Here is a 19,739-nt window from a genome sequence, read left to right as displayed (position 1 = left end):
ATAGGATCTTGTTCAAATCAAGCTTTAATGAATCAAGCTGCACTGCCTATGAACAACATGTATTAAACTATGCAAAACACATCTAGTTCTTTTTAAAATTATTTAATTTTTTGAGCGTAGGAGAAAAGGTCTCATTCTTGTAATTCATAATCTCATGTAAACCCAGAATAGCAGACAATTCACGTGCCAGGGGTAAAAACGCTGAATGTGGTCTGAGGTACCTAGACCATGAGATACAAGTTAAAAGTTTTAGCTCTCTGTTTGATTTTTCCTTCGTTTTGTCTATTTGATGGCTCTGAAGTTCACTTCATAATTTAGTTTTTTTAACATGATCGTTAGTTTTGGATACTAAATCTGAATTCACATACATGCAGCAACACCACTGAACCAAAATAGTGTGCATCTTCCCAGACACCTTTTCTGGATTTACTATTCATTTTTCCTGATTTTGTTTGCCATAAACACTACCGCACACTGAGACAACCTAAAGCCAAACAACAAAACCACTGCAAGTGACTACCCACATTGGCCTGTTAAAAAATGTGAAACAAGCATCTGAACAGGGGATTCCATTTCTTTGCACCCATATGTCTCCCATGTTAGCTCTAGCACTGGTAGGCACAGCTTATAAAAAGAAAAGGTTAACTACAATTCAGAAGTGCACATAATCCTCATATTACAGGCTTTTTAAGTTTAGGAACATAAGCATTGTAGATGACTGTGGCTTAAAATGGTACCAAAGAAGTCAGAAGCCAATTCCTGGTCCAATTAAAATCCATCCAAATCTCATATGGTTAGTGTTGTTTATTAGATAGATGATACAAACTTTAGCCTCACAATTAGTAGTCCCTGACTTCAAGGCATTATGCAGTCTTTACTACATATATAGAGCAAACAAGATATTCAGGCTTATCTCCAAAAATCCACACCCACTTCCCCTGTCCTACAAGAATGATGGACTACAAGATTTTCCCTCTGGCATCCACCACGCCGCTACATCCAGCCAGCATCACAAAATTTCTTCCAAAGTGTTACTTCCTACGGTTTAAACACACAAAGACAGTTTTAACAAATAAAAAATTGGGAGCGCATTTACACTGTTCCCAATGCATAAGGAACCACAAGCTTATCATAAAAAAATGAATGAGAATTAAATTACTAACTCAAAAAATTGTGAAAAGGGTTTTCTATTAAGTAACCAAAACCAGTTATACTGAAAAGCTTAGGTGTCCCTCACTCCTCTCCAACACACCAAAACTGTATTTTCTGTCTACCTAGATGTACCAAATCGCCTTCCCAGCATTCTTACATTTTATAACCAAAGGGCCAATCTGTGAATACTTTTATTTTAATAGCCTTCCAAAAGGCTGGCCTTGCATCTGTTAGAAGACAGCACAGCAGTCAGAAAATTGGCTGTTTTAAGTGAGGACAATGGACTAATGTAAGATAAAAGTATCGCTTCAAGCTACAACCAGAAACGTCCAAGAAAACTTGGACCAATGAATTATACAATTCATACTACACAGCCAACCTTGAACTGCCTTTACTTTGTAGAAATCAGTTTGGCCTAAAAGCTCACAGAGCTCTCAATCTCAGATCACATTTTCCAATAAAGGCAAGCCGCCTTCCACTCCAGTTTACATTTAGACACCAACAACATTCATCCCAAGGTGCATTAGAACGCTAAATTTTCTGCTTTTGCAGAGTTTCCTGTGGTCTTCCATTATCATTTACTGGACACTTCATTTTGCAGTACAAGTGCACAGAATTGTACGGTAATCATTCTCCTGTACTCCCCAACAGCGTTTCTGGGCAGCCTACCCTTCCCCTTCCCACCATTAGAGCAAAAGGTAAACACGCACCCCACTGTTGGTTACCTGCACACCACTAACACGTACCACCTGGAGAATAAACACCTTCTACGCCACCGCCGGCCTTTGGGAAAAATCAGGCATCACGTGCTTGCTCCAGCCACGGGCTGCGAAGGCAGGTGCAGCCGGTCCAGATTTTAACAGCAATGCAGCAGAACCCGGAGCACTGTGACCAGAATATCTTCCAGGGCAAGCTGGTTGGGACCCCGTGGGCCACCCGTCTCAAGGGAGATGCTGCAAAACTGCGTCTGCCTGGGCGTACTCCTGTCAGCCGGCGAAAACGCGCTGCGTGTCGGAGACAAGGGAAATGCTACATGCCCGGTCTGCCCTACACCCACATTAGCTCACTCGTAATATATGCAGAGTCAGGCAAACATCCCTGCCTCCCGGTCGCTCGGCAGCTATGAAAACAGCCGGATCCGCAACCCGCTCTCTGAAGCCAATTGCGAATCCACAGCCCCCCCCGCTCCCCTCCCCCCAAAAAAAAGCTACAACAGGGGAAAGCCAAAAAAAAAAAAAGAAAAGATATTGTAGTTTTCCAGCCTAGGCCCAAGTTCCCGTCTGTCTCAAAAGGCAGATTTACAGACAATGGCAATAAAACAACTCTTGGTAAATTGCTCCTGTTAACACTGATCTTTCCAGAAAGCAGATGCAGCGCATCGGGCTGGCACTGACCGCCACCGCGATTTAGGAGATCGTCACATCCAACTGCTTTTCCGGGAGGAAAAGATCAAGGCGCCTTCCCTTTCCTGAAGCCGGTACGTGATGGTGGCAGATGTCACCTCCGCCCCGACCCCACCACCCCGAGCCCGGCCCAGGGATGGAGAGCAGAACTCGCTGCCCCCCACCTGGGTCTCTCTCCATCGGCGACTGCGGAACCTCCACATCCCCTCCCCTTTCTCCCCTCCCCCCCGTGTTTCCCCTTTCCCTTCTCACCACAGAAAAGATGCGGGGTGAGGAGAAAAAAATATATTAAAAATATATATATATATATATATAAAAGAGCAAACCAGGGCATTAGGGTATGCACAGCTCCACGCAGTATTATTCCACGCGTATCCCACCAATGTTAAATGGGATAATTAATTAGTCAAATGGATTCCAGCGCCGCTCCCCTCCCTGCCGATGCCCCCCCCCACCTCCAGCCCGGGGATGCTCCGCAGCCCCCCGCCCGCCGCCCCCCCACGGGCCCGCCGGCCTCCCCGCCACCCAGTGCCGGGGTGGGGGTGATGGTGGGGTGGGGAACACGGACCCCAACTCCCGCTCCCGCCCCCTCCGCACCTGGTGCGGGTCCGCGCCGCCTCCTCAGCAGGCAGGGCGGCTCCGGCGGGGGTGGCAGCGCAGCGCGGGGCGGAAAGCCCGGCAGCCAACCGCTCCTCCCGCCACCGCCACCATCTTCCTCCTCCTCCTGCGCCTGCCGCCGCCAGCACCACCCGGCCCGGCCCGGCCCCTCCTGCCGCGCCGCACCGCACCGCCCTCCTCGCGTCAGCGCAGGGGCGGTGCGGGGCTGAGGGGGTGGCGGGGCCGCGGGGGCGGGTGACGGCCTGGAGCTGCCCCGGCGGGCCCGGGCGGTGCGGCCGCGGGCGGGAGCACCCAACCCGGTGCAGAAACGGCCGCCGGCAAAACGCTCAGCGGCTCCCCGACACGGCAGCTCCTACGTGGGTGGGGGCCCAGCGGGCCATAACCCAGCCTTATCAGCTTGCCTTTGGGCTTCCCGGGGCCCACAGCCCCGGCTCGCCCCAAGGGAGAGCAGCCGGCGGGGTGGGGGTGCCGGGGCAGCGCGTCCTCCCCGGCTGCGAAGGGGCTGCCCAGGCCGCGGCCCTCACCGAAGCGCACAGAAACCGAAGGCCGGTGTCCCCGATATAAAGTTGTCGCTTCATGGCCCCTTTCCTTGAAAGGGGGGCTGCTGACTCCTGCGGTCGCATTGACAGACGGAGCATTTGTCCTCACGTGGCGTCTGTCTCATGAATTAACCTCATGAAGTTCAACAAGGCCAAGTGCAAGGTCCTGCACTTGGGTCTGGATAATCCTCATTATCAATACAGGCTGGGGGACGATGTGATAGAGAGCAGCCTTGCAGAAAATGACTTGGGGGTACTCATGGATGAAAAGCTGGACATGAGCCAACAATGTGCACTCAGCCCAGAAGGCCAACTGCATCCTGGGCTGCATCAGAAGTGTGGCCAGCAGATCCAGAGAGGTGATTCTCCCCCTCTCCTCTGTTCTCGTGAGACCCCACCTGGAGTACTGTGTCCAGCTCTGGAGCCCTCAGCACAAGAGGGACATGGACCTGTTGGAACAGGTCCAGAGGAGGGCCACGAAGATGATGAGAGGGCTGGAGCACCTGTCCTGTGAAGACAGGCTGAGAGAGTTGGGGTTGTTCAGCCTGGAGAAGAGAAGGCTCCCAGGAGACCTTATAGTGGCCTTCCAGTACCTGAAGGGGGCATACAGGAAGGATGGGCAGGGGCTGTTTGCAAGGGCACGTAGCGATAGGACAAGGGACAATGGCTTTAAACTAGAGCAGGGTAGGTTTAGATTAGACATTAGGAAGAAGTTCTTTACTGTGAGAGTGGTGAGACACTGGAACAGGTTGCCCAGAGAGATGGTGGAGGCCCCATCCCTGGAAACATTCAAGGCCAGACTTGATGAGGCTCTGAGCAACCTGATCTAGTTGAAGATGTCCCTGCTTACTGCAGGGGGCTGGACTAGATGACCTTTAAAGGTCCCTTCCAACCCAACACATTCTATGATTCTATGATCTACAGCCCAGGCTGTAATGGCAACGGTGTCTTGTAGCTGCTCCTCAGGGCTGCCGCTCCCTGTGCTCTGCTGCCTCGGTGATTCCATATGAACGAACAACATCCTGAACTCCTCCAGGCAGTGTCTCACATTTTATGGTATTTAAATCAATATGGCTGGACAGCCATAACCAAAATGTAACTATCAAAAGAAACACACTTCTTTTTCTCTATGGCCAGTTTGATATCCAATCAGTATTCCATTTAAAAATGGGTAGCAGACTTCAAGGTGCCTAACAACTAATGCAAAATTGTAGTATTTGCAGCCTAAATTGGTATATTTTGACAGCATTGTGAATTTGCCTCTTTGGAAAATGTGATAAACATCTGTAAAATGTTTAGGCATACCCTACTGCAAACCATCATAAGTAATCGGTACGTATAAAGGCTTGTAATTAATTTCTATGATAACATGGTGTTAGTGTGGAATATAATTCTGCTTTTCCCATTCCAAAAAACGTATCCGAAAGAAACTTTCTGGTTCTTGTTGCCTATTCCCCTATTATGATATGCTTCAGCCACTCTGTAAGCACAGCTGTACCTTTATATCCTAAGCAAAATGCTGCAATACTCTGCAGATGAAGACTTTGAAAATGAGAGAATGAAAAAAATGTTGTTGAAAAAGAAGGAAGAAGTTACGAAAATATGAGTGACTTTTGTTGCTTAAACAACTGCCACCAGAATCCTTTCCTCTGTTTTTAAGGCATTGCAATGCTTCATTATTTTTTCCTCCTTTGCTAATAGTTTTTATTTATTTATGTTCTTCTTTCCTATCCCGGAGACATCTTTTGTAGCAAAAATAACAAAACATGGAGGAGATCTCTGTTCCCTTCGTCTTTTCAATGGCGTGGATATTATGGCCCTGGTACGGTCCCAGGTTACCACAATTTAGGGAGTATAGAGCGTGTGTGAGCGACTTCCAAAGCTATTGATTCTCAGGCAGTTACATTAAGTAAAACACTTCACTTGTGATTAAATTCCTTCTTTCTGCCCTCCCTCTCAAAATAGTGAAGCAGCTAGGTCTGAACACGATCTAAATTTGCCCTGCTTTACGAGGGAGATTTGACCACATGACCTCTAGAGGTCCCTCCCGACCTGCCTTACTCTGTTATATTCTTACAGTTTCAAAAGACTAATAATAGCAGTCTTCATGACTGCTAAATTATACGTGAGAAAAGTTCTGTAGCCTAAATGCGTTGTTCTTCCAGAGCTCCACTTTACCCAGTTTGTTTCACAGCGCATCATGACAGGTCTCCTAGCACGCAGGTTGTCCATGAACCTGAAGACATGCTACTGCACCACTGTTATAATGCAGTATCCTGCTTTAGCATTGACCTTCAGGCTCTTACGTGTTTTCAATCTGATCATCATTATTTATTCTTTGGCATTTCTTTCAATTTTTGCAATTGAAATGCTGGAAATTGCAGTCTGTTTGTTCTTCGAGGTAAAGCTCCCATTTATGCAACATGTTTTTTTGTTCTAGCTCTTTCTGAAAATGTAGAAACGATTTTGAGTTTTGTAAAACCACACTTCTGTGAAATTAACCTCCTGGACAAATGTAAACTGCCCTTTTAAAGCTGACTAGTTCACATTTAAATGTAATAAATAAAACCTGACAGAAAAACTAGTGTCAAAAGCACCAAGATTAGTCTGTAACATTTATAAAATGAAGTAGCGCTGTGGATGAATCTATACAACCTGCATTAAATGATAACCTTGTGAGGGTGAGTTTTCTAAGTCATTGTCGTAATCTATAATAAATAATCTGCAAATCAGGCAGCTTCTGGCACATGCAGACACTCCTGCTATGTAAATAGTGCTATTTACACTGCACCGATGATTTTTCATTGTATATAGGTCGTCCGTGTCCCTCCAGTATTTCAATGTAAATACAAGCATTTGCATTGTCCCATGTGTCAGTCTGTCAATTAGGGTCAATTTGGCACAAGCTGCTGTGTGAGTATTGGCAAAGCATCTAACAGCAAAGAACCTGGACAAGGTTTCATGCAGACATCTCGTTAACTGGGCCTGGATGTTTCAAAGGGCAAGAAGTTATGCGGAAGGTTTCTCTTTTCACGAAAAAACCTACACTCTATAAAGCACATTAATTGGATTCAGCATGTCTACATTCCACCTGTATTTATATACCCATTAGCCTACATAAAAGCCTTGGCCATGGCAGCTCAGACACTTTTTACTACTAATTTAGTCAGCTCGTATGCATTTTAAAGAATTGGACATTGCCATGGTCTTAGGTCTCTGACTTTGCTACTTTCAGCCTTGGGCCAAAGGCAAAACGGCTCTTGCAGGCTGAAAAGATGAGTGCAAGCTTGACATAGTTTTAAGGTCAGATAGCTCAAGATCCACGTGGGACAGAAATGAATGCTTTTTACTGTCTGAAAGCTTGGGATTACAGCTTTCATATGTCAGAAAGGATTAATCTCTGACTCAAATGGTGTGCGAATTATCTGTTGCTAGAAGAGTGTGGACTGCTTCAGAGGTGCTTGCTGGTACTGAATTAGGTGGCTTTCAGGAATGGAAATGTTTTCAAATTCTGACAGTAGACCAATGAACTGAAGGAAGGCATTTTTAGGAATAAAAATCTCCCAGACTCAAGTACCTTATATTCTTGATTATCTTGGTCTGAAATAGCTAAATCAGGGGTATGGAGTGAAATCTATGGTTTTCAAGAATGGAAATCACCAGTATTGCAATTATTGTGGCCTGTCCACCCATAGCCTGTGAAAGCAGGTTGTCCCTTTTCTAATGTAACGATCTGAGGGGATGGTATATCACTAGTTATGCTTTGAAGCATTTACTTTGCGTGAGGAGCCATATACTAAATGTTTAATTTAAATTATAAAGAATGCAGCCTCATCTATGAAGAGGCCTTAAATAGACAGTTGGCAAGGAGAAGGCTCTTCAGGGTATAATAAAGTAAAACTGCTGTGCCCTCCAGAATACTAGGCAATAGACTTAATCGCAAAATAAATAAAATCCCAGAGATATAAAAACATTCTGAAAGCTTGAGGTATAATAAAAAGGAACAAATAAACAGTCAGGAATCAGCCATATGGATAATACCATGGTACATGGCAGTATTTGAGGAATTCAGAAACAACACATTGAAGCAGGCAATTCTGAAAGTTTGAAAATATGCTGAAGGAGTATAATCGACTTGAGGGTCACTATCAATTTACTATCCCCTTTTTTATACACTGTAGAGAATTTTGGTCCACTCTTCCCCTTCACTAGTGCATCAGTCACTTTTTTATACTGTTTTTACAGTTTTTTGAGACATAAGTGTAGATAAGCAATAGAGCCGATAGTGCTTCTTTATATAGAACTGTTGAATAAGCCAAAAATGTATCTTTTTCTAAAAAGCTGTAACAGTGTAAAGACAATTTGATAAAACCTCCTTTGTAGTATAGATTATAATATACATTCAAACTATGACATGAAAAGCCAGTGATGGACAATAAATGCGTTTTCCAGGTATGAGTCAGAAGTATTTGCGGAGTGAGTGTAAAGCACCTTACTTTATAATCAGATTGAAGAATCTATCTATGTAAAATACCTGTCTTCATACTGCTTTGGCTGTTTTTTCTCAGAGCAGAAACATGATATTTACTGAAGCCAATGAATTCAGACGGAGTATCTTGCACTTAGTACACCCAACTGGTATTTTTCATATTTTTCATACAGGTGCACAAGGGAATCTCTAGCAAAATTTACATATCAGGAACCTCTTAGAAGGAATAGAAAGGTTAAATTAAATATGCCAGCTGCCCTTGTAGTTTTATCCTGATAGATCTGTTGGAGGTTACGGGAGCCAGCGTGTGCCGACAGGGGGAAAGAGAGCACAGGGAACCTGGAGACGTCTTCTGGAGAAGACCGACTTGATTTACCTTACCTTACCGTACACTCCTCCTCAGCTGCCTTCAAACCCGGGGTTTTGAGCAGCGGAACCTGTTGGGAGCATCCCGATTGTTTGCCGCTGCTGGAATCAAGAGCGGAGGTTTGGGACTCCTCGTGGCAACCACAGGCATTGCCTGTGGCTGTGTGGTACGGGGGCATTTTTCAGGCATGAGATAAGAAATAAGGTCTTGCTGAAAATGACTTCTCACTGCCCTCACCAAAAACTCCTGTGACATGAGCATTTCCTTCTGAATATCTTTTCTGTTAATTTTGTCCCATGCTATCTGGGTTTATCTGGTCTTTGTCATAAGGGGCAGGGGAACGAGCTGACCCTTTTTTTTTTTTGCTCCCTTGTCACCAGGTTGTCTTGTGCTGGTACTGATGGGGCTGGAATAGCAGCGGTTCTTGTTGTCAGAGCAGCTGGATTAGCGGCGGTGCTTGTTATTGAGGCCAGAGTAGCTCATGCCAGTACGGGTGGTGGAGTAGCTCATGGGATTTTAGCACCAGCAGTCCATGTCTTACAACATCTACTCCCGCACTGATAATTGATATAAAACCACTCCTGAAACACATTCAGGAGAATTGATAATAAAATCATGATATTAAGAAAGTAACAATCATTGCCGAAATCCAAAAAGCATCCATGCCCTAGCTCTGGTGATTTCAATTGGGCAATAAAGGGTGAGTTAAACTCTCCCAAGGTAAAATTGAAAGTGTAATTAGAACAGAATCTATTACGTGATGCCCAAGACATGCAGAAAAAGCCCTTCTCCAATTTATCATATTATACTTCTGCATCAAACACCACAGCAAAGTAGCACATTTAAACTACCACAAACAAACACAAAGAGTAAATAAATTATACAACATGTTCAGCAGGCTAAGCAGCATTGCATCAACTAACTTTCAACAAAGCCCTATAACAGCACGATATAACATTTTGCTCAAGAAATACATGATGTGAGCTGTTTGTTTTAATTTCCAACCCCTTGAGACTCTCATAGAAAAAATCTGATACTCTCCCAATTGAGCAAGCTGGAATTCGAACTATTCAGGCAATCTGTCAGAGTCTTGGTCAAGCCCCACATTGGGCGCCAATATATATGTTGTGGTTTGGGCTGGACTGGCCACTGAATGAATGACAGATGCTCTCTTTAACCTTCAAAGAAGGAAGAGAAGAATGAGAGAGACTTATGGACTGAAACTACTTTAATGAAATTTTAATAATAAAATAATAATAAAATTTAATAATAAAATAATAAAAAGAAAAGGTAATAATATTAATAAGAAAATAATGAAATACATACAACATACACAAAACCATATTGAGCTCTCACGATGACGGTCATGTCCCCAGCAGGCACTGCCCCTCAGCGGCAGACGGGAACTGGATTCTTGATCTGGACTCAGGAACGCCCGGATCGGGATCAAAGGCAGATGAACAGACAGAGTCCTCCTTGGATGCCAGCCATCGAAGAAAGAGGCCAATCCCTTTGATCCCTCAGCTTTTATATTGAGCATGGTGCAGATGGGATGGAACACTCTGTCGGTCAGTTTTGGGTCACCTGTCCTGTCCGCTCCTCCCCGCAGGTGCGACCCCTCTACGCTCTCCCACTTCCAACTGTCCAACGGGGCAAATAACAAAGTTATCTGACCTTGGCTGTTATAACAATTAGTATAAGCAGTAGCCTCTCTGCATACCATTCCTTGGTATTTACTACAAACATCAAACTTTATCTGCTAGAGGCGGACACTGTCTGAAAAACATGCCATTAATTTCAGAGAGTTAGAAGAGGCTTAAACTGAAAAGTAAAATGTCTGAAAAGAAAATTCATTCTGTTTTGCCTCAAACCAGGACAGCTTATTAGCAAGGACATTTCAATGTCACTTGTATTTCTTTGACTTCCCATTTTCCAGGCCATTCTGTTCAGACCTGAATTATTTCCCTCAGCAATCTCTGCCAGCACACTGCCAAAGTGCAACAAATAGCTCCACTGCTGGTTTTATACGTTAATTTACCTGTTTATGAGATCTACACAGTGGATGGGAGAACCTCGCTCTTCCCCCTCTAAGACCTAGGAGAAGATGGAGACAGGGCATTGTCAGTCCACTCAAATGACCTTCTCTAACAGCAACTCTGCACAGTCCCAACCTCTGGTTCAGATTCTTCTATGCAGGGAAAAAAAAAAAAAAAATCAAAAGGGACATTCTGGACTGTGTCTCTTCTAGCAGTGTGATTTTGGCAATAGCTTCACCTCCATTTCACCGTTCCATTACAGCACAGTTTCTGAGGTGTCTCAGGAATTCAAAGCCCAATTCGGAGAAGGCAGCAGTGGCGTGTGGTTTGCAAGGTTGAAAGAAGAGTTGGACTTGGCAGTCCTGTTCCAGCTGCTGGTGAGGCAGGCGAAACCCCTCGCCAAAGATGCTGGCAGGGAGCACACACAGTAGGAGTGCTTTGCTCTACAGAACATGAAAATACATGATAATGTATTTATTGAATGAATTATTTAATGAATTTTGAATTCATTAAATTAATTAATGAATTTAGAATTCATGAATTAATTATTTAATGAATACAGGACTGTATTCATTAAACAGGTGACTGGATTTTTTTCTTGATGTGGATTTTTTGTCACTGCAGGAGCAGGGCAAATGGTACCCTCAGTGGTGGGCTGGTTTCTGGAGTCAGGTACTTCTAGCACTGCATGCTATCCATAGAAACCAGTCATGGCATCTGCCTAACTGCTTGGCAAAAACAGGCTAGAATTAGGCTCAGCTCCAGTTTTTCAATCCATAGCCTCCTGGCTGCAATTTCAGGTTTTAAATTGATGACTTAGCACTTGTGTCCTTCATGATAGCTTTCTTTTTGCATTTCAGCAAGTACATTTCAGCTTTGCACTTTCAGCAAGTGAGACACTGAGGCACTTCCACTGGTAGCCCCAAGGAGTCCAAGAGAGAAGGAAAGGAGGTGCTCGCAGTGAAGGATCCCCAGAGGCACCAACTCCCGCCTGCTCACGATCTACTGGATCCAGCTCATCACTTGCAGGTGGGGGCTTTCAGAATGTGCCACAAGTCTTATTTTTTCCAAGGTGAAGCTTGTAACAGATACCAGGTGTGATCTTTTACTGTTTCTTTGAAGCACATAAATATCACAGTGGTAGCCATCTTATGCAAAAGAATACATCACATTATTTCACACCTGCTGCTTGAGCACTTTGCAACTGTTTGCATCTTAGGCCTTACTGCACTGCTTGAAAGAGAAGTGCCAGTGAAACCGATTTTTTTTTCCATTTTAAAGTGACCGCTAATTGTATGTGATCGCTTTTCACGTGTCAGTCTGATGATAACTTGTGATACCTGGGCCTTGCTTATCAGAGAAATGTAATGTAAGTCTGAGGGAGTTGGTCAGTATCTTGTCTGAAACTCAGTCAATACATAAAAACAAAACAAAAACCTAACCCAGCTTAACTTACTCCAAATCAACGAGGAAACCCTCCAGGTGGGGGCCTGCATTCAGATTCAAATATAAAAATATAAAAGACAACAGTTTTCACTGGAATATGAAGCAATTGAAATACACAAATTGTCTATCTACTCAAAGCAGACCCAACAGAAGAGAAGCTGACATAGAAGAAGTCAGGAGTATTTTTGAGGTTCAACGATGAGTAGAGTTGGACAATAAAGCCTTGTGGAAAATTGAAATAGTCTCTGTGTTCTCTGAGAACACAGAAGAAACAGATTAAATGAAAAACAATGCTTTGCACAGACTTCTGCTTATGCTAATATTTGCATTCATTCAAGTTACAAGAGCTACATTACAATGTATCTGAAGTCTGTTATAACACAATCTTTAAGGTGATCACAAATCAACTTCTAAATGTTAAGTGTGTTACTCTGTATGCTGAAAATGGAACATCCTCCTTGTCAAAGTAAATTAGCCCAGGAGGAAGCCTGCTTGTTTAGACCAAGTTCAGATACATCTGTTAAGTTCATTGTAGAAAGATCCTTTTATACCCTCCATTTGTAAAAGCTTCACTTAGCAGGGGACCAAATGGTAGACGGCAGCGACAAACGAGATGTAAAGTCCAGCAGATTTGAAGGATGACATACTTCATGCACAGTTCCTCTCCACTGACAGTTTTTCCTCTTACAAAGTAAGATTGTGGGGGTCAGGTTGAAGGATGACTCTGATTTGGGGAGGTGAAAAGAGTGGGTGGCACAAGTAAGTGAGAGGGATCAGTGGATGGCTAGTTGAGAAATGTTCCAGCATTAGCATATGAACCCAGTTAAGGTGAAAGGCAGCCCTATGGCTGTTGCTACAGAAATGGGATCTCTGATTACTTTGGTGAGGAAATGTCATCCCTGCTCAAAATATGTACATAGGTACATAAATGTATGTTCATATTAGCTTTTTTTTTTTCCTACAAAGAAGGAAGACAGGAGGAAGAGAAGCTCCTAGATCTACATTTTTGTCCCTCTTCGGAGAGTTAGAGGAGACAGACGTGCTTCAAAACCAGTACAGACAAATTTAAAGTATTGACAGCACAGTTCCTTTAAAAAAATAGTCTTGCTGTAAAGATGTAACCGTTATGGTTACGTGTACTCTCTTTGTTTTACTTTAGCTTAATTTTAGCTGAAGGTAGTCTGATATTTCTGACCTCTCTCGTGATTTTTTTTGTTGTCATGGTTTTACAATATACCACTATAAGAATAAACTGAAGTATGTTAAAAACATGAAGAAGGAAGCACTTTTTTTAGATTAACTTTTATTAAAATAAAGCCCATTTTTACTGATTTGTAGTATTATTGCTTTCTATTGATCTACGAAGAAAATATTTTCAGAGATAATTAATGCATAGCAACGCTCCACTATTTGCAAGCTGATTTTAACTGTTACAATGTAACTAATGACATGAAAAGGGAAATGGTGCTTGAAATCAGCACTTCTGGTGTTAGAGACCTTCCTCAGTAATGGCTGGTGAGAAAACAGCATGTGCAGAAATTAATTTCACAAGCAGTTTTTGAAGCAAGCTGTGGTAGGTAGGAGTTTAAACAGTTAACCTATTAAAATTTCTTTCTATATGCAATATGTTCATACAAGAAGTATTAATACTATGACTGAATACTGTGGTTCGTATGTGGTATATCACAAAAATGCCACAGATTCTTTGCTGCAGTCACAATATTGCAGTCTTAGTAAAAATTATGCCCACTACTTATTAATCTAAGCACTTCCCATCTACTGTTTTTGTGGAATTTAGAAACTGAAATCACAAAACATATATATATATACACACACGTCTATTCTTGTATTATTGAAAAACATAGGAATACAAAGATCACTCAAATCGGAATAAAAATTTTCCACACAGACTGAATTTATCTCCTTTGAGGGCATGATGGAGAGGACCTATGGAGGCTAAGAGCCAAAGCAAAGAGCATTAAACAATTTGTATTTTGTTAAATACATGCACACAGAATATTCCTTGTTTTTTGGGTCCCTAGTAGGAGCTGTGGTGTGCTGAGCAATGCAGAGCGCTGCCACTGAAGAGGAATTTTGTGCTGAATGTCAGAAGGGCTATGTAAAATGTGATGTATATCATTAAGTGCTCTGTATAAAATGGCCTCAGGTTTTTCAAAGCAGGATCAAAATTAATGGTTATTTTTCTCAGCGTTAGCCTTTAGCTTTACTGTGTTAACAATCTATATATAAAGGACAGGCAGTACTGCTTTATTTCACAGGAAAACTGAGAAAACTACAAAATAAGGAATTAAAGCACTAACAGCTCCATTGTCAAAATATCAAATCCTATCTATCAAGTATCAATATCAAAATCCCACTCATTGCAATATGAAGTAAACAGACTGTAGACTCCCTGAGGATAGAGGTGCCAGCCATGGCAATGTTGACTACCAAAACACTATTAAGAGCTGTCACTCCGAGTATCAACACCTATAAGACCCAAGAGCTTTGTTTCCTTTCTCTCTTTCCATTACCTTTCGTCATTAATAATCTGCTTTAGTGTAACTAAACAAGCCCTTTCACAACATGCGACATAACTTAAAACTCTTCAGAACGCAAGTCACAGCGGCCAGGTGCTAAACACAAAAGCAAAGATTAAATCCTGTCCTTCTCCCACCAATTTATCAAAACGCAAGCAACAAGTACAACAAATCCCTCCTGTTTTGTGCCACGGCATACTGCTTAGAACATTTAACTACAACATAATTTTCAAACACAGTTACCTTCTTTGCCTGAGCGGGGACATACTCCCCATTCCTCCTATTGAATATTTGGCACTACAGGAAAAAAAAAAAGGCAAAAAACCTATTCACTGGTCCAGAAAATAACAAAGTGAGGGGAAAAGAAGACAGATGATATCTTGCAAACTAGTTACCATAGAGGGAGATGTGAGGAAGGCTCAAACTTCACTGACATAGTCAGACTCCCGGAAATGTAGCTTTTATTCTTCACAAAAGGGACAGATCAGGCTTGAGATCTTCTGACAAGCAGGTCCATTGGCCCACTCCCTCCAGTTGTAAAGTGGGTTTCTCATGCTGTGTGATTACTCTCCTTCAGGGTAGTGAGTCCATCTCAGACTCAGTGCGACAAAAAGACGTAAATAATTCAGTAGGCTTCTCCTCATCCCCTCCTTTGCCCTCCAGGTTTAAGGGAAAATACGCTTTCTGCTTCATTTATGGAAACATCTAATTAGAGAGGGATGGAAATACGTACCTATGTACCTTCCCTTTCTCTCTCCTCAATGTCCAGAGTCATCAACAGCTGCTGCAGCGCTACTTCCTACTGGCTCCCATGGGTGATGTGACAGTTTCACCCATGTGCTGCTAGGTATGCAGTGGCTAGTACTGTTAGCAGTTATAGAAAAGAACTGACATTTTCCCAGCTCATTTTCCAGTTCCTAAATATGACTCAGTGCAGCCAGCTTTGCCCTGCTGTGTACCAATGAGCACTGGAAGTCTGCATACCTATTTTTAACCAGGTGGCATCCACTTCATTAATGCAAATATGTTCTCTTTCTCACACAAGATTTGGGCTGTTATAATTGAAGACCTACTGCTGACTGAGAAAAGCCGAAGTCTTGTAAGACAGAAAGGGAATTGATCTATTTATATTTTATGTTGTTCCCTTTTCATCTCCATTCTAGCCCCTAAGAAACTACTTCTCATGTCTGCTACCCACTCTCCTCCCAATTCCTCCATTAGAGCAGTAGTTGCAGTTTTCCCTGTAATATGGTGCAATCACATATGGAGAAGCTGGAAGCATATTTTAGTTTCTCTATTAATTCAAGTCAAGAACTGCTAAACTGTATTTGCTGGGGCTGTAGGAACCCATATCTCTATTCCTTTTTAAGACGCTTTGATTTACATTTCCAGTCAAACTGAAAAGCCTTCAGAAAGTAAAGAATAAAGCTGTCATGGGATACAATAAACTACACCAAAGCAAGGTTTTCAACTTCCCTGAAAACAGGAAAAAAAACCCCAAAACAAAATAGTGGGAAAGGGGAGGAACAAGGCAGTGGTCGACAGCAAGAAGTACAAAAGGGGCCAGTCACCTGCAGAATGCAGCCAGACAGTACATCGTAAGACAGCAGTTATGCACGGAGAGGAAGGTTCTTATTTCCCTTTTCCTCAGAAAAAGCCATATTGCCCTTCAATAGTGAAGCCACCCCAACGATGAAAAGAAATTAAGGTCAACAGATTATCAGTGGCTACTTAATTTTCATGGCTCCACTGATTTGTTTGTAGCTCTGGTAAATCTCCCTGGCTAAAACCAAAGTTATCTCCCATACAGCTAAACATGCATACACGGACATACTAACCTGAAGTGACACTATAGCGTTGAAACATGCTTTCCCTCAAAAGGCTGTCTTCTGCCCTTAGACACTGCTTTCCTAGTTTGCCAACACATCTGCATGTCAGATACACCTCATGTAGGTAACGGTAAGGCTTAGCCAAATCACAAAACTGCTTCCGTCATGCCTTTTTTTCCCATGCTGCGCCTCACCAACTCCTCTCTACTGAGATATTTATTAACATTTCCACTTCCTTTCTTTTTTCACTTCTCTATCAGATACTGCAGAAAACTAGTTCTCAAAAGGTGCTTCAAGTGTCCGTTTACAAAGGAAGCGGTGAATCCATGCCTTCCTTTTTTCAAAGATGTAGCAACCCCAAACGGACTGCAGGGGAACAGCGAGGTGCTCCTTACCTCTGAGAAAACAGACAATGCCACCACTGCCTTCTCGCATCCAGCAAAGGAGTTCTAGAGGTCTTCGTATGCTTATTAGTAGCCGGGGAACACTTAGATTTATTAGAACTGGAAACCAGTGGAAGATCTGAAGCCCTATATCAGAGAACAAATAAATATTACAAAGTGGAACTAGAAAAGAATGACCATGCAGACACATCACATTTTTCATTTCTTTTCATACGTGTTGTTAGCTCATTACTTTGCATGTGTATCTGATGGACAAGATACCAGGAAAACAGACAATCCAAGAAACATCCAAGTAAACTTGAGAATTATTTGACCTACAATTCTAGCCATACACTGTAAAATACACAACAGCCTAACTTTATCTGAAGAATAAGTTCAGATTCTTCATGCGCAGTTACACCAAAATATTCCAATGTAGCCATTGCTGAGATAAAACAAGCACAACCACATGTTCTGTTAATAATTCAATATTCTTTTATAGTAATACTTAATAACTTAATAAATTATTAAATATTTATTTAAATTGTATGAACCTCAGAATTATTTGGGTAACAGCCTGGAATGAAAGCTCTTTAGAGAGCTATTGATTGCCCCAATATACAAGGACTGGAAAGAAATTTACTGCAGCAGTAACTCAAGTCTATGAAAGATATCTTAACATGTAAGTCAGTTTTGATAAACAATTAACAAATTTTGATAAATTAAAACAAAACTATACATAAAGCAGAATGCTATTTGAGAAGCATAACTGCAGGTCTAAAATGGTGGATCCAGGTGTTAATGCATACCTATTTGCACAATTAGAAAGTTAACAAAAACAATGACCATACCTCAAGCATATTTTCATCCAGTTCAGATTAGGGGTCATCTGAGGATTCTTCTTCAGGTAGTTCCCATAAAATTTATACAGCAAAATTTATTTTCTAAAGGCAATGAACTGGGATCGAAGTACCATGCTTCTATATAATACCTATCTTCAACATGAATCAAACAAAAGTGTATTTTTTTGAACAGTTACCTGCTTTTAAGGTCCGTGAAATGTTTTCCCTTCAATTATGACAGCACAGAAATTGTATGGACCCTGGAAAGACTGGCATAAGCTATTCCAGTTGATTCCAGATTTTAAAAAAGGCAAGCACGTCACTGAACATCATGCTGAAATTACAGGAACACAAGCATCATTCAGCTGTCCAAATTCTGCAACTCCAGGCAGCACAGACAGCTATTGCCAGAAAGAAATTTCTTCCACGGAATTGCTGCTGTTCATCTCCACCCTTTCATAAACTAAGCTTGAAGAAAAGATGTACGAATGCGTTTGAAAAATTCTTAACTGTATATGTTTATGTTTAAAAAGACCACAAAATAAGTCTGCAGCCATCACCTAAATTCACAAGGGAAGATGCAGTTACTGTTGAAAGAAGCTTATCACTGAGAAGAGATCAGCAATAATTAGAAAGGGTATCTGTTGGTAAACAATGAAACTGGAGTCCAGGGTAAATATGTTGTCACAAAAGACAGAGGTTTTTAGGAGATGAAAAGTTTATTTAAAAACTGCCAACACTTAACAAAAATGATTTTACACTATTTTCCATTTTCTACAGAAATACAATAACTTACAGCTGTGCTTAGTCCATTCTGTCACTAATACATATAAAACAAAGTCTGCTGATAAATAAGTGAAAAAAATCTATTTACCAACCACCACCACTAAAATTGTACCTGTAAATTTTGGAAGACATCTGCATAGAATAGTTAGAACTGTAGAGGTGCTCTTTTTTTTTTTTTTAATATATTTTGTACTACTAGGATATGTAAAAATTTAATTAACATGCAATACAAAATATTTGAGATAAACAAGGTAAAACCCAGTGTGCACAACTGGAAAGCAGTGCTAGGATGCCCTCCTATGTTTCTAACTAGATATCAAAAACTGAACTTTTTATGTGGCGGAATTTCAACTTCCCTTCACAGCAAAACTAGATTTACAACCATGAACATCTATACCTGGCTAGGTTCCACTGAAGATGGATTAAAGGTGTGGAGAAAATTATCTAGTGCTAAATAACAACAAATAATTGTAGAACATCTCAAATCAATACTAAAGAGATGCATTTTAAAAAGGAAATTAGCTGTTAGTTAGTTATAAGCATTTGTGAGATGACAGGGTGACGAACGTGCAGTTTATTGTTGCACCATAAATCTATATAGCATGCTTGGAGAACAGTAAAAATTAAGCCACTCACTACTTATTAAGACTTTCTCCCTTCAATATTGCATCAGTATTATCACATGGCACGTAAAAGTTTACCATTCATCCCTAAGTATCAGGCATTGACCTTTATGCTATTGATATGCAATGCTTCCCAAACTAATGTGTTACCTTGTTTGCACACAGGTATATTGTATGAAACTTTTTTCACTACAAAAGAAAAAGAGAAGGGAAAAAAAAGAAAAAGAGAAGGGAAAAAAAAGAAAAAGAGAAGGGAAAAAAAAGAAAAAGAGAAGGGAAAAAAAAGAAAAAGAGAAGGGAAAAAAAAGAAAAAGAGAAGGGAAAAAAAAGAAAAAGAGAAGGGAAAAAAAAGAAAAAGAGAAGGGAAAAAAAAGAAAAAGAGAAGGGAAAAAAAAGAAAAAGAGAAGGGAAAAAAAAGAAAAAGAGAAGGGAAAAAAAAGAAAAAGAGAAGGGAAAAAAAAGAAAAAGAGAAGGGAAAAAAAAGAAAAAGAGAAGGGAAAAAAAAAGAAAAAGAGAAGGGAAAAAAAAAGAAAAAGAGAAGGGAAAAAAAAAGAAAAAGAGAAGGGAAAAAAAAGAAAAAAATCAGCTTTCTTAGCTATTGATACCCTATAGTACCCATATTTCTTTCTAGCTGCCCTTTTAAGCCTGTAATATTCCACAACCTTAACAGTTTCTCCTCAACCACA

The 19,739-nt window shown here is 41.5% G+C and overlaps 1 protein-coding gene across 1 annotated transcript in view; it reads right to left on the bottom strand.

The window, feature by feature from the left end:
- The window catches only part of APBA1 (amyloid beta precursor protein binding family A member 1), a 97,900-nt gene extending 94,611 nt beyond the window's left edge, over positions 1-3,289 (bottom strand). The window contains exon 1 of the mRNA XM_054185863.1: positions 3,153-3,289. The gene's annotated coding sequence lies outside the window, so the exon portion shown is untranslated. The remainder of the gene's footprint in view (positions 1-3,152) is intronic.
- Positions 3,290-19,739: the final 16,450 nt, after the last annotated feature.

The sequence above is a fragment of the Rissa tridactyla genome, chromosome Z (assembly GCF_028500815.1).
Source record: "Rissa tridactyla isolate bRisTri1 chromosome Z, bRisTri1.patW.cur.20221130, whole genome shotgun sequence".
Classification (NCBI taxonomy): Eukaryota; Metazoa; Chordata; class Aves; order Charadriiformes; family Laridae; genus Rissa; species Rissa tridactyla.
This window is presented reverse-complemented; position numbering and strand designations above follow the sequence as displayed.